Below are 13,215 nucleotides of genomic sequence, written 5' to 3'. Positions count from 1 at the left end.
CTAGCACCAGTAAAACATGGCCCTGCAGCAGCAGCAGCAGCAGCTGCTTAAAATGCGTCGGCGTATTATGCAGGCATTGAAAAAAAAAGATTAATTATAATGACTATCATTTCAAAGTCACTGAAAATGGGTGATGCTATCTCCTGTTTCTCCTATTGTAGGAATACCAACTAGCAACCCATCCTTAGTTGTCTGTCAGACTGAGAGAAGCAATGCAGGGGAAGAACGCTGCCAAGTTCACTCACCCGTTGTGGGGAAGTGTAGTATTCAAATTGACTGCAGGATAAATTTCTAGTCTCCTCTGTTGCTTTTCTCCTTTTCTCTTACCCCCCATCTACCTTACTATCTTCTGCCTCATCTGTGCCACATCTTCCACACAACCAGTCAAATATGTTTTGTGCTTGACCTATGCCCTGCATCACATCATGTAGTATCTGTATCATTATCATGGTCTTTATCGGTAGGTTTAGCTAGATAAATGGAAACGTGAAACAAGGGTAGAAGAGTGTGCTGATCTGTTTGCTGTTCAGGGGATCCTGAAAGGTAAGTTTCCTACTGTGGTGTAACTCATGTCAAGTTCTTCTGTAACCAACCTGCCAATCACTCTGGATGGTATTGCTTGAAGCTGAAGTTCCACACATAGTTCTTTTAGCTGCAAATTGTGTATGTTACTCAGATAGCCATGTGAGTGGGCTGGGCAGGCATAGATCTACATGTCTGGCAAGCAATCACCTTTGTGGATGGATACATTACTTTTTGACACTCATTGAAAGTTATTTTTGAGAGTGCCGTGACTAAGTTGGCACAGCACACCAGCATCAAGCATGCTGTGCTCAGATCACTGGTTCATAGGGCAAGGCCTGCCCTATGAAACCAATGTGCTGTGCGTGCCAGAAAAACCACTTTCTCCCTCTCTGCTTGTGTCTAATTGTCTGTAATCCTAAAACCCTTTCAAATCCACTGTCATTCATAGTAAGAGGTGATCTACACATACAGCAGAATGAAATCATGCTGTCTTTTTTGGATTAGCCCAGTTCAGAGTGCAAGCAGAGGCATACATGTTGAAAGTTTCCCCCTGAAAAACAAACCCTCCCTGTACATAGATTGGATTGCCCCATTTCAGCTTGCATAGTTGTCTGTCTACTTTTCTGTGCTTTCATAGCACCTGACAGAAAGGGGGGGGGAGAGAGAAACACAGCCTATGAGGTTGGAGTCAACTGATTGACAGTCAAAAGCCCTTGTCAAGATGAAGGGCCTTTTACCACACCTTTCATTCATCCCCATAAAACAGGACTGTTGTCTCTGATGTAGGCAGTATGCCTCCAAAGGCATCACAACTGGGGAGGGTGCTCTTTCAGGCTCCCCAGAGGCAATTGGCCTCTACACATACAGTTGCACACATGAAGGCCCATCTCTGCAGATGTTTACACTATAGAGAGGGCCAGCATCTTGGACGGATTTAAAAGATGAATAGACAAAGCATTTGATTCGATGACTTCAGTGGCCCTGAAGGTCCTTGCTTATAGGGCCTGAAACTTATGGATGTCTACTGTTTTCCTAGTTTACTGCAGAGACAGGTTTAGGACAGTGCAACTGGTTTCCCCACACTGGGTGCCAAGCTGATATCTGAAAGACCAGAGTCTGTTTACCATATGGGTGTGAAGATTACTTAAAAAAAGGAAATTGATTCAGAATTCACCCAACCAAATTATGGACGAATTTTCTAAAGGGACTTCACTCCTCACTTCAGTCTTTGTGCTCAGGCAATGAGTTGGTGCACAGAATGCTTCAGCAGGTCCACAGCCTAGTCCTCACACAGTATAAGGGGAGAGAGAGTGCCATGACTAAGTTCGTGCAGCACGCAAACCTCAGGTGTGTTCTGCTCAAGTCATTGGCTCATAGGGCGAGGCGTGCCCCATGAAACCAATGAGCCCTGGGCAAAATATGTCACTCTCTTTCTCTCCATATGTCTAACTGCTTGACTACTTGTGTGTTTTCATAGCACCTGACAGAAAAGAACAGGCGTGGAAAAGGGAGGGGAGGGAGTGCAGAAATAGACCTGTGAGGGACATACTAGCCAAGCTTGAGAAATTGCCTCCAGGCATGATTAGTGTTATGATTATCTAAAGCTAAATTTTGAGGTTGGGCAGCATCAAGAGCCACCACCAGCTCTATTAATAAAACGGTCATCTTTCACAGCCGGTTTTAGAAATCTCTGACAAGCCTTTCGCAATCTCTATCAGGTTAGGAGGAGCACAGGGACATAGGAACTGCTTCATATGTCCAAGTAAGGCCATGGGCCCATATAATTTAGTATTGCCAACAACACTGACTGGCCTCCCCAAGGTTTCAGGCAAGGGCCTCTTCCGGCCCTGCCTAGAGATGCCAGGAGCTGTAGCTTAGCACATGGAACCTGTACTTTTATGGTCCTCATAAGGTCTTGTGATCCCAACATGGTCCTCCTATTTGGGTGCTCCTCCTTTTGTAAAACAATATTTTCCTTCAGAACTGGGTGTGCAGAGCTGAAGTCACCCTCTACTCTCTGGGTAGCTTCATTTTGCTGCCATCAGTTTCCTTATTGCAGGGAATAATTGTACATCTGTTCATATTGTTGCATGCACACACCCCATTCTCAGAGTACTGAGAGACTCCAGGGGTTCCAGCGCATCCCCTGGGTCTGGTTTCCTTAGAATGAAGGTCAATAAAGACTGTGGTGTTGCAAATATATGAACTATTCAAAAAGCAATTGTAATGAACAGATTACACTAGTAGGACTGCAAGAAGTTCTGTAAGGAGAACTATTTGAAATATTACAAAAAAGACTATTAGTTAATGATAATGAAGAGTAATAGAGAAATTAAGAAATGCAGAATAAGTGATAAAGAACAGAAAATCATCAGAGGTGGTTGATGGAAGTCTAAAATATTGCATTGTATAAGATAAGAAGTTATGTTAAATGATTGTTGGAAATGATATGTAAAAAAACCAATAAAATGGATATATATATATATATATATATATATATATATATATATATATATAGACTGTGGTGTCTTTAGGATATATGGTTTTATTCACACATATATACAACCTGATGGTAGGGTGGAAGGGCTCACAGCATGAATACTGCAGCAGACCTGTCTCAGAGATGGAAAGAAAATACAGTTCCTACAGATAAAACTGATGGACTACGCTGAAATGGCAAAACTGACCGGAAGAATTAGGAACCAGGAAGAATCAAATTTTAATAAGGAATGGAGAATGTGTATAACATATATGAAAAATTATATGAAAAATTATTGTAAACAATTAAAATCATTAGGATTGATATGATACTTGTAGTTAAAAGTTGAATTATGGATTATTTTAAAAATTTGACAAAATTGGAGTAATAGAGGAGATGCAGGAGAAAAATGTTGGCATAAGGATCCACAAAAGGTGAGGAGGGAAGTCAAAGGTGATTTATTGATTATATTTTAATTGGTTTCAGCACAGAGCAAGGCAAACCTCTGTGTCTCAAGCTTTCAGCACCAGCTAAAACTCTCTCTCTCTCGTAAAAGGCGAAAGATTTATACGATCTGAGGTGAAACTCTCTCTCTCTCTCTCTCTCTCTCTCTCTCTCTCTCTCACACACACACACACACACACACACACACACACACAGTCCCTCTTGGCATATTGTTCTCTATTCTAGGATGAGGTGGCATCCAGCCAGGTGAGATGGGGGAAGTCCTACCCATTTGTCTCTATGGCAACCTTTTTGGACATGTAAATGGAAGCACTTAAGTGGGCAGCTAAGGCCATTATCTTACAAAGAAATGATCCAGCAGGTTCAGCAGGTTTCCTCTTACAGATTCTAACCTCACAGTTACAAGGTCACAGGTTTGGAAGGAAGCCACAGCTATCACCCAGGCTGACAACCCTATAATACAGTTGCCATGTGCACAGACCTGTTGGAGATACATCTAGCCACTCTAGTGCTTTGAGACTGTTCATACAACTTCTTCTCCTGGGACATCATCTACTGTACTCACCTTGATCCTACATTATTCCAACTATTTGATAGTAGCCCCTTGCAGGAATCATGGCTAAAACCTACATACAAGTAGGTACAATGGGGACGAGCACACAAAGCTCCACCCCATTTCCAACCCATGCTGGATCAGGGTCAGAAATCGCGCATGGATCCTCCAGGAATAGGAGTCAACTGACAGTCATCCTCTACGAATTTGGGAGTGATGAGTACGAAGCTCAGTGCACTCTTCCTGCTCACATGTAGATTTTTATGAACAAGACTATTCTATTTTTAATATTGTATCGTATTTTTAAAAACGGCAGCCCAGAGAACCTATGTCAGCCATATATATATATATATATATATATATATATATATATATATGGACACCTTTGCCACCCCGAATAATTTTATACTTAGATGAAGAAGTGAAATTTATCACAATATCTATTGGCAATAAAACTCTAGATATGGAAGAAGGATTATTGTGATTACACCACTGTAATGTAACCTGAGATGATATGTTGCACTGAAGCTTTTCCTTGATAGCCACTTTGTGACTTTCATTTTCTGCTGCTGAACTTGATTTACCTGTAGGGAAGAGATAACATATGTGTCACCCAGGATACTTTTCAGTTTATCTTTTTACCGGCAGCATCATACCCTGCATTGCTTGGGAATTATGGGGGGTGGGGTGGAGGAAATCAGTGCAGTTATGAAAGGTTCGGTTCACCATTCAAAATGGCATCCAATCATATCCAAACATAAGTGGAAACCTTGTGCTTCATCTCAGGCACCATCATGCAAGAATTTGGTTATGAAATCTGAAGAAGTGCTCAAGTGCATTGCTCACAAACATTTCAAAATGCAAAGCAGAATATATTTTATTTTTATTGTTTGATAATTGTTCTATATTGTTATTTTGTTTGCAGAATAAATACAGTGGTACCTCGGGTTAAGTACTTAATTCGTTCCGGAGGTCCGTTCTTAACCTGAAGCACCACTTTAACTAATGGGGCCTCCCGCTGCTGCCATGTCACCACCGTGTGATTTCTGTTCTCATCCTGAAGCAAAGTTCTTAACCCAAGGTACTATTTCTGGGTTAGCGGAGTCTGTAACCTGAAGAGTATGTAACCTGAAGTGTATGTAACCCGAGGTACCACTGTATATAACAAAATCTGAAATAGGTTGGAGTCAACTGACAGTTAACAGCCTTGATCAAAATCAAGGGTCTTTTACCACACTTTTTATTCATCTTCATAAAACAGGATATTTGTCTCTGATGGAGGGAGGTCACATATTACTTACATCTACACAAAACCCAGTCAGTGAAGTAAGAGTTTCTTCTCTGAAGTGACAGGTGATGCTCAGCTGCAGGAATATGCATACCTGAAGGTGTTCAAAACACAAACTAACAAAACAAGGGGACACAGAAAACTGCCATTTGAAGGAGATGTTTGTTGAAGGTGGGGGAATGATGTCTTTTTTAAAACACAAGGGGCCCGTGGCCCATCTAGTCCAGCATCTTGTTCTCACAGTGGCCAACCAGTTGCCTATGGGAATCCGGAAGCAGCACTCCCCAGTTACAGTTCCCAGCTACTGGCATTCAGAGGCATACTGCCTACAAGACTGGAGATGGAACATAGCCAACCAAGAAACTGGCTCAAGTAAGGAAGCCATTCCACAGATATACAGCACAATCCTTGCTCAAAAGTAAATCCTATTGAATTCAATTGGGCTTACTACCAGCCAGGTAAGTACTCTTTACAGTCCTGTTTAGGGAAGTTTTTAATGTTTAATGCTGTATTGTGTTTTTAACATTCAGTTGGGAGCTGCCCAGAGTGGCTGGGGAAACCCAGCCAGATGGGCAGGGAATAAATAATAAATAATATGTTGTTGTTGTTGTTGTTGTTGTTGCTGCTGCTGTTGTTATTTTGGACTGCAGCCTTAGGGAATGAGTAGTTAAAAAGGGGCCATAGCTGAGTGGTATATCTAAGTGGGTGAATAGTGGGAAGGATAGATGTCATTCACAATGTCCCGGTTTCTATCCTTGACATTTCCAGTTTAAAATGTATTAGGTGAGCAGCAGATGTGAAAACCTCTGCTTGAAATCTGCTGCCAGTAGACAATATGGGGCTTGGTGGACAAGAAATCCGATGCCATATAAGATGGCTTGCGATGAATATGGCTGATTTATTTGGCATATGTTTTCATAGCTAGCAGCCAACAGACTGTATTAGAGACACATAAAATGGGATAGCAAGGCTGCTTCCCTCTCTTAAGCAAAAGTAATTTTTAAAAACCACCGCTTGCTTTGTAAATCTGGGCTTCTCCATTCATCACACTGCCTGCTTGTCAAGCCAGTTTGGCAGAACACGCTCTCTTGCCCAGCAACACTGGCAGCTGAAGAGCAAATTCCATTCCATCTTCCACACCCTGCTCCGCTCTGCTTATGGAGGGGATTAATTCTGAAACCCATCTAAAACCACTTGAATATTATTAGACCAGCAGTGAATCCTGAGAATTAGCTAGGATTCCTTTTTGTATTGGCAATCAAACCACATAGTCATCATGATTCACTGCCTCAGAATCAATGAAGTGACCAATGACTGGTAGTATCAGCACTGCGGGGCCAAGTTAGTCACAGACTTGGACTCTCCACCACTCCCTTCGCCTGGGTTTCAGAAGCCATATTTGTGCATCAGCTGGATCCTTAAAAGTTGGTGATTTCACCTGTTTTGCAGGGGAAAGTTTGCATTCAATCAGATATACTACTTGAGATATTGTTTGTTGAACTGTGGCGATTGAATTCCAAGAGATGAATCCATGGAGAGCTATCAATGGCTGCTAGCCATAATGGCTATATTCCACCTCCACTGTTAAGGCAGTATGCCTCTGAATACCTGTTACTGGGAATTGCAGGTGAGAAAAGTGCTATTGCACTCAGGTCCTGCTTATGGGCATCAAATTGACCACTGTGGGAACAGGATGCTGAGCTAGATGGCCTTTGGCCAGACTCAGCAAGGTCTTACACTCCATGCTTCACATAGATGCTGGTAGCTGTACAGCTCAATTTTGCATTAAACCAGGCTTCCTCAACCTCGGCCCTCCAGATGTTTTGAGACTACAATTACCATCATCCCTGACCACTAGTCCTGCTAGCTAGGGATCATGGGAGTTGTGGGCCAAAAACATCTGGAGGAAGCCTGCATTAAACAAGCCAACAAACCTGAAAGGGGAATTGATGAGCTGAAACATGGGCAATTCAACAGGCAGTTATCACCGGTCCCCCATCTATGCTGATCAGAACGCAATAAAAAGGTTTAACCCCCAAAGAGGATTCTTAAAATTAACATTTCTGGTAACTTTCTCTGAATGGCATTTAGTACGAGTGAACATTATAAGAGGATCTTAATCTTGTCTGTGCTCTGTTTGCTTTAACTTTTATTTCTTAAAGTCAATATTTTAAGCAAACATTATAGGAGGATCTTAGCCATGGGTAAAGTGCATTGCTGGTTAATTTAGCACTATATTAAGTGTCGAGACTCTGTTTTAATTCTAACAGAAAAGGACTCTGATCTGGTAGCAACCTTAGTTTAGCCTCTGGTCTAAAATCATCTTACATGGCTGCCACATGTCACATAGTGGCTGCTATTTATATTTACTCCTTCATCACAATTTCTCTACAATATACATTGCATGGAGAATCAGAGTAGCATTGCCAACCTTTTCTCCCAGCAGAGGTTGTGAGCCTTCAATGCCCATGCTTCATAGCAAACAGAAATTTAGCAGGTAAAACTTTGCACAGATGGCAAAGAGGGTTCCTGCCAGAAAAAAGTTGGCAGCCCTCCCTTGCCCCATTTACCTACCTGGCTATCCCTTTCATATAAGGAAACCATATCTGCTTGTAGATTAAGAATTGCATCCAACATAGTGTAATGATTTCTGCCTGTACAACAGGACTGCGCCATCCTCCCCGAATCTGTTCCTTAGGGTTCCTCCAACCCTCTGGAGAAAATGGGGGAGCATGGGTGTGGGAAAAGGGAGAGGAGCCCCATGGCACAGGTGGAAGTCCTTGTGCCAGCAGGACAACTTTGTTAAATATGGCCCTATGTCTTGAGTGTGCAGATGTTCACATAATCTACACAAAGTTTTCTTGCACAGAAATGATATTAGGGCCACCACTTCTTTTATCAGCTTCTGTACCATGGCTTTTAACAGCCAGTGTGGTAGGAGTCAGTGTGATATAGTGGTTTGACTGTCGGACTAGGACCTGGGCGACAAGGGTTCAAATCCCCATATAAAGCTCACCCAATGACCTTGGGCTATCAGTCACTCACTCTCAGCCTTAGCTAGCTCACATGTTTTTGCAAGAATGAAAAGAGAAAGGCAGAGAACTAGTTACACCATCTTGAGCAACTTGGATGAAAGGTGGAATATAAATGTAAGAAGCTAATAAAAGAAAATTGATCAGCAGGTGTTATTTTATTTTATTTATTAAACTTATTAGTCACTTGTCATCAAGAAGCTGTCCAAGTAACTTAAAGAAAAATATACAGTGGTGCCTCTGGTAAAGTACTTTATTCGTTCCGGAGGTCTGTTCTTAACCTGAAACTGTTTTTAACCTGAAGCACCACTTTAGCCTATGGGGCCTCCTGCTTCTGCCGTGCCACCGGAGCACGATTTGTGTTCTCATCCTGAAGCAAAGTTCTTACCCCAAGGTAAGAACTGGGTTAGCAGAGTCTGTAACCTGGGTTAGCAGAGTCTGTAACCTGAAGTGTCTGTTACCCAAGGTACCACTGTATAATACATGATACCATGGCAGGGGAAAGGGAGAATCATATAATACATGAATATGTCATATAACATAGCATTTATGGAAAAAACAAGCCAACACACCAGCAATATAAATAGCAGCAAACATAATTAACAATACTCAAATAATAAAGCGATACTTCCAACCACTAACTAGCAAATAAACAAAAACCATTCACACCAAACCGACAATTTTCTCCCTTAACCTCTCCGTCCCACCCAGAAGTGTGGTGCCACAGCCAGCTGTTGCAAATCAGAGGTAGGTAGGTCCCATGCTGTCCAGGGATGGTTCAGTGTTTCTCTTCTCCTGTCAGCAGGGGAGCAACAGTTAGTAGAACATGCTACACCCCATGCTGTAAAAAAAAGCACCATATACCAATTTCTCAGGTGCAGCATCAGACAGCTGTCGCCTCTGAGCAATTGCCAATGGTCTGAGTCTTCAGAAGGCGTCGCCACCAAACTTGCTGCCAATACCAAATGCTACCCAGGTTTCAGTGACCACCCAAGCAACAGAGACCGGGCAGCTGTGAAGAAATTCAGCCTATTAAAACAATCCTATGACTCATCTCCAAAATAAAGGCATTCGGAGGGAAGGAATTTAGTTCCCCCATTCTTCTTATGGAGAGTCACCATATTGGTTATTTGACATTTGGGGGGGCAAGACTCTGTCTCAGGCGCCAACATACCTTGAGCTCCTCCTGAAATCAGATTTGCCCTGTTTTCTCCTCACGCTTCCTAGAACTCCGGCAACACTACTCCATTAAAATAAAATAAAAAATCACATATATATGTGTGTGTGTGTGTTCCCCCCACCAATAACACATAGTCGATGTGGAGTCATCGCTGAATTTGCTGCATGCTTGTTAGACATATCCAAAGTGTAGGCTGTGTGACCTTTTGCAGAGATTTGCTGCAGTACATGTGGAGGAGGTGGCAGGAAAGAAATGTGTTGAGGACATTCTCTGCACTGGCTTTCAAAGTGCCAGATTCAGCTTCCCTCCTTATTTCCCCTCATTAATGCATAGCCATGTTAGGAAAGGCTAGACCTGTTGAAGTTCTGCCTGTCGTGTTAAAGATAGTGATACCCGAGGACCTCCTCCACATCCCCCAACCCGCTGCCCAAAAAATTAGCAACGGGTACTCTTCCAGAAAGACTAAAGACCAGAAAACAACTCATTTTAGGAAGTCTACATTCTGCAGTGCTTCTCCTTTATAAGATGTGAACTGCCCTGCCCCCATACCTGTGACCCCTCCCCCTTTACCAAGACAGGTAAGGACCTTGCTTGGTCTAAGCCACAGTCCAGGGCCAGCACAACCTCACCTGATCCAGATGTAGCAGAGATAAAAAAAATGAGGCCCCAGACATTTAAAACATCCTTATGCCACTTTGATGGTCATGGCTTTCCCCCAAATAATCTTGGGGAGTATAGTTTGTTAGGACACGGGTGGCGCTGTGGGTTAAACCACAGAGCCTAGGACTTGCTGATCAGAAGGTCGGTGGTTCGAATCCCCACAATGGGGTGAGCTCCCGTTGCTCGGTCCCTTCTCCTGCCAACCTAGCAGTTTGAAAGCACGTCAAAGTGCAAGTAGATAAATAGGTACCACTCCGGCGGGAAGGTAAATGGCGTTTCCGTGCGCTGCTCTGGTTCACCAGAAGCAGCTTAGTCATGCTGGCTACATGACCCAGAAGCTGTACACCGGCTCCCTCAGCCAATAAAGCGAGATGAGCGCCGCAACCCCAGAGCCGTCCGCAACTGGACCTAATGGTCAGGGGTCCCTTTACCTTTACCTATAGTTTGTTAAGTTTGCTGAGAGCTGTTATGAGATCCTCCAGCGGGCTACAAATCCCAGCTCCCTTAAAAAACTACAATTCCCAGGATTCTTTGGGAGGAGCCACAACAGTTAAAGTGGCACAAGAGTGCTTTAAATGTATGGCAAGGATGTGACCACAGCACAGAGCTGAGTGCCATTGGTGTACTAATGACATCCCACCCCAAAAACTCACAATGGCTGCTCCCAGTGGCTTCATTGAGATGCTAAGAAGCATTGGTGATAAAAAATGATGCCCCACTCTGGCATACCGTAACATGTTTACCCACTTAATGCTGCTTGCTGGAGGTAGGATTGGAACACACTGCCGTACAGCACAGTCTTTACTAACAAAACTACTATAGGCCTCGTAGGATTGCTGGTTCCTCTGGCCTGTTCCTTTAACAACTTGGGTATCAAGGAATCAGCAGGTGAAGCTTTTCAAAGCATGGAGGAGAGCATCATGAAAGCTACTGCTTCTCACTGGATCTGCTGTCTTTTCAGGATAGAAATCTGTAGACCTCTCAATGAATTGCTAGAAAGCGTGAGGCAGATTGACAATTAAACAGGAAGCTTTTCCTACACCCGGAATACTGGGAACAACATAAGGCTGAGTGGGTAAGGAAACCTCGCTCATAATCACATGCTTTCAGACTTGCAATAAAATGTTGCAGTGTGCAGCTTTCCTAAAAGGAGCTGTTTTCTGGACTTTAGCCAGTCTGGAACAGAAGCCTTTAAGTTCTCTCGGAGATAGGGAGTTTCCACCCCCATCGTTCAGCCCAGACACTCAGGTCCAGCACAGAGGGCCTTCTGGCTGTTCCATCACTGTGAGAAGTGAGGTTACAGGGAACCAGGTGGAGGGCCTTCTCAGTAGTGGCACCCACCCTCTGAAATGCTCTCCCATCAGATGTCAAGGAAATAAACAACTATCTGACTTTTAGAAGACACCTGAAGGCAACCCTGTTTAGGGAAGTTTTTAATGTTTGATGTTTTATCGTGTTTTTAATTTTCTGTTGGGTTGCTACTCAGAGTGGCTGAGGAAACCCAGCCAGATGGGCGGGGTATAAAAAATAAATAGTTGTTGTTGTTGTTGTTGTTGTTGTTGTTGTTGATTGCTGGTGTGTTCTTCCTCAATGAATGCTCCCTTCAGATTGCCAGCCAAATTTTCCAAGTGGGACAATCCACACCAGGTTTTGCTTTGCTTTTCCAGCTGTACCACATTCCATAGCTACTGAGCAGTCCTTATTAGTCTGCATTTGGCATTTTTTGTGGTTGTTGTTGCCTTTTTAGCTGTTAAAAAAACAAGTTTTGTCCTACTGCTGTAAACATGAGGTTTCCCCAAAAGCTTGCTGATATGCTGGTCTTGCTGCTCAGGTGTCCCTTTTTGGTTCTAGTCCTGTTGGCACTCACAGCCTGAGTTTGCTATTAGAAGAAACGATGTTAGAACATATATTCTTATCTCTTTGCATTGAGGGGTTAAAGGTGGAAAGGGAAGAAGAGATTGATTGGTGGTGATTGGAAATCCCTGCTCCCTATTCAGGATTCTGCAGTAGAAGAATATCTCTTCACCATAACTTAGTGGTAATTCTTCCTTTTGACCCTGTAGTAAAATAGTAATTGAAAGGTTATCTCCACTATAAAGTATAGTCCTTTTAATGATGGAAGCAGGAGAAAAAGGTATTCAGGCAATGCTTAACCCAATTGCTCATTAATACAGGAAAGGCTTCAGTCCTAAACATAATGAGTGTGGAGCAAGCCCTGCTAGAGACATTGGGGCTTCTAAGAAAACATTGTGCTGGAAGTGACTTTAAACACAGTTCTTTATATTCGGCATTTATTCCCTGCTTCCTTCAACCACCTCTACTGAGTTTCTGAATGACTGCCATTCTCATGGCACAGGAGCCTGCCCGGGGGTGAGGGAAGGGGGGTGGACCACATAGCCATTTTCAGGCATCCATTTGAATGATTATTAACAAGTTAACAGACTCTAATGAGAGGTTGTGGACTCTCCTTCCTTGGAAGGTTTTGAGGCAGAGGTTGGATGGCCACCTGTCATGTACAATCTAGTTGAGATTCCTGCATCGTAGGGGGTTGAACTACAGTAGATTAACCTCAGGGTACTTTCCAACTTTACAATTCTATGATTCTGAGTTTTAATACAGGATTTTATTTCGTTTTGACCTGTTCTTTCAGAACCTCAACAGTTTCACCTCTCCCCAATTGGACCTTATTGCTCACACTGCTACTACAAATTCAAGGACTTTGTTTATATAAAGCCTAAACATCTCTGAATTGTGTCAGGACACAAAGAACTGATTTCAGCTGGAGAGAGAGAGAGAGAGAGAGAGAACTTCAGCTGAGATACATGAACATTTTGAAGCAGGTAAAGGTAAAGGGACCCCTGACCATTAGGTCCAGTCGTGGCTGACTCTGGGGTTGTGGCGCTCATCTCGCTTTATTGGCCAAGGGAGCAGGCGTACAGCTTCCGGGTCATGTGGCCAGCATGACTAAGCCGCTTCTGGTGAACCAGAGCAGTGCACGGAAACGCCGTTTACCTTCCCGTCAGAGCGGTACCT

This window comes from Podarcis raffonei, chromosome 4 (genome assembly GCF_027172205.1).
Source record: "Podarcis raffonei isolate rPodRaf1 chromosome 4, rPodRaf1.pri, whole genome shotgun sequence".
In the NCBI taxonomy this organism is placed as follows: Eukaryota; Metazoa; Chordata; class Lepidosauria; order Squamata; family Lacertidae; genus Podarcis; species Podarcis raffonei.
Note: the sequence above shows the minus strand (reverse complement) of the source record.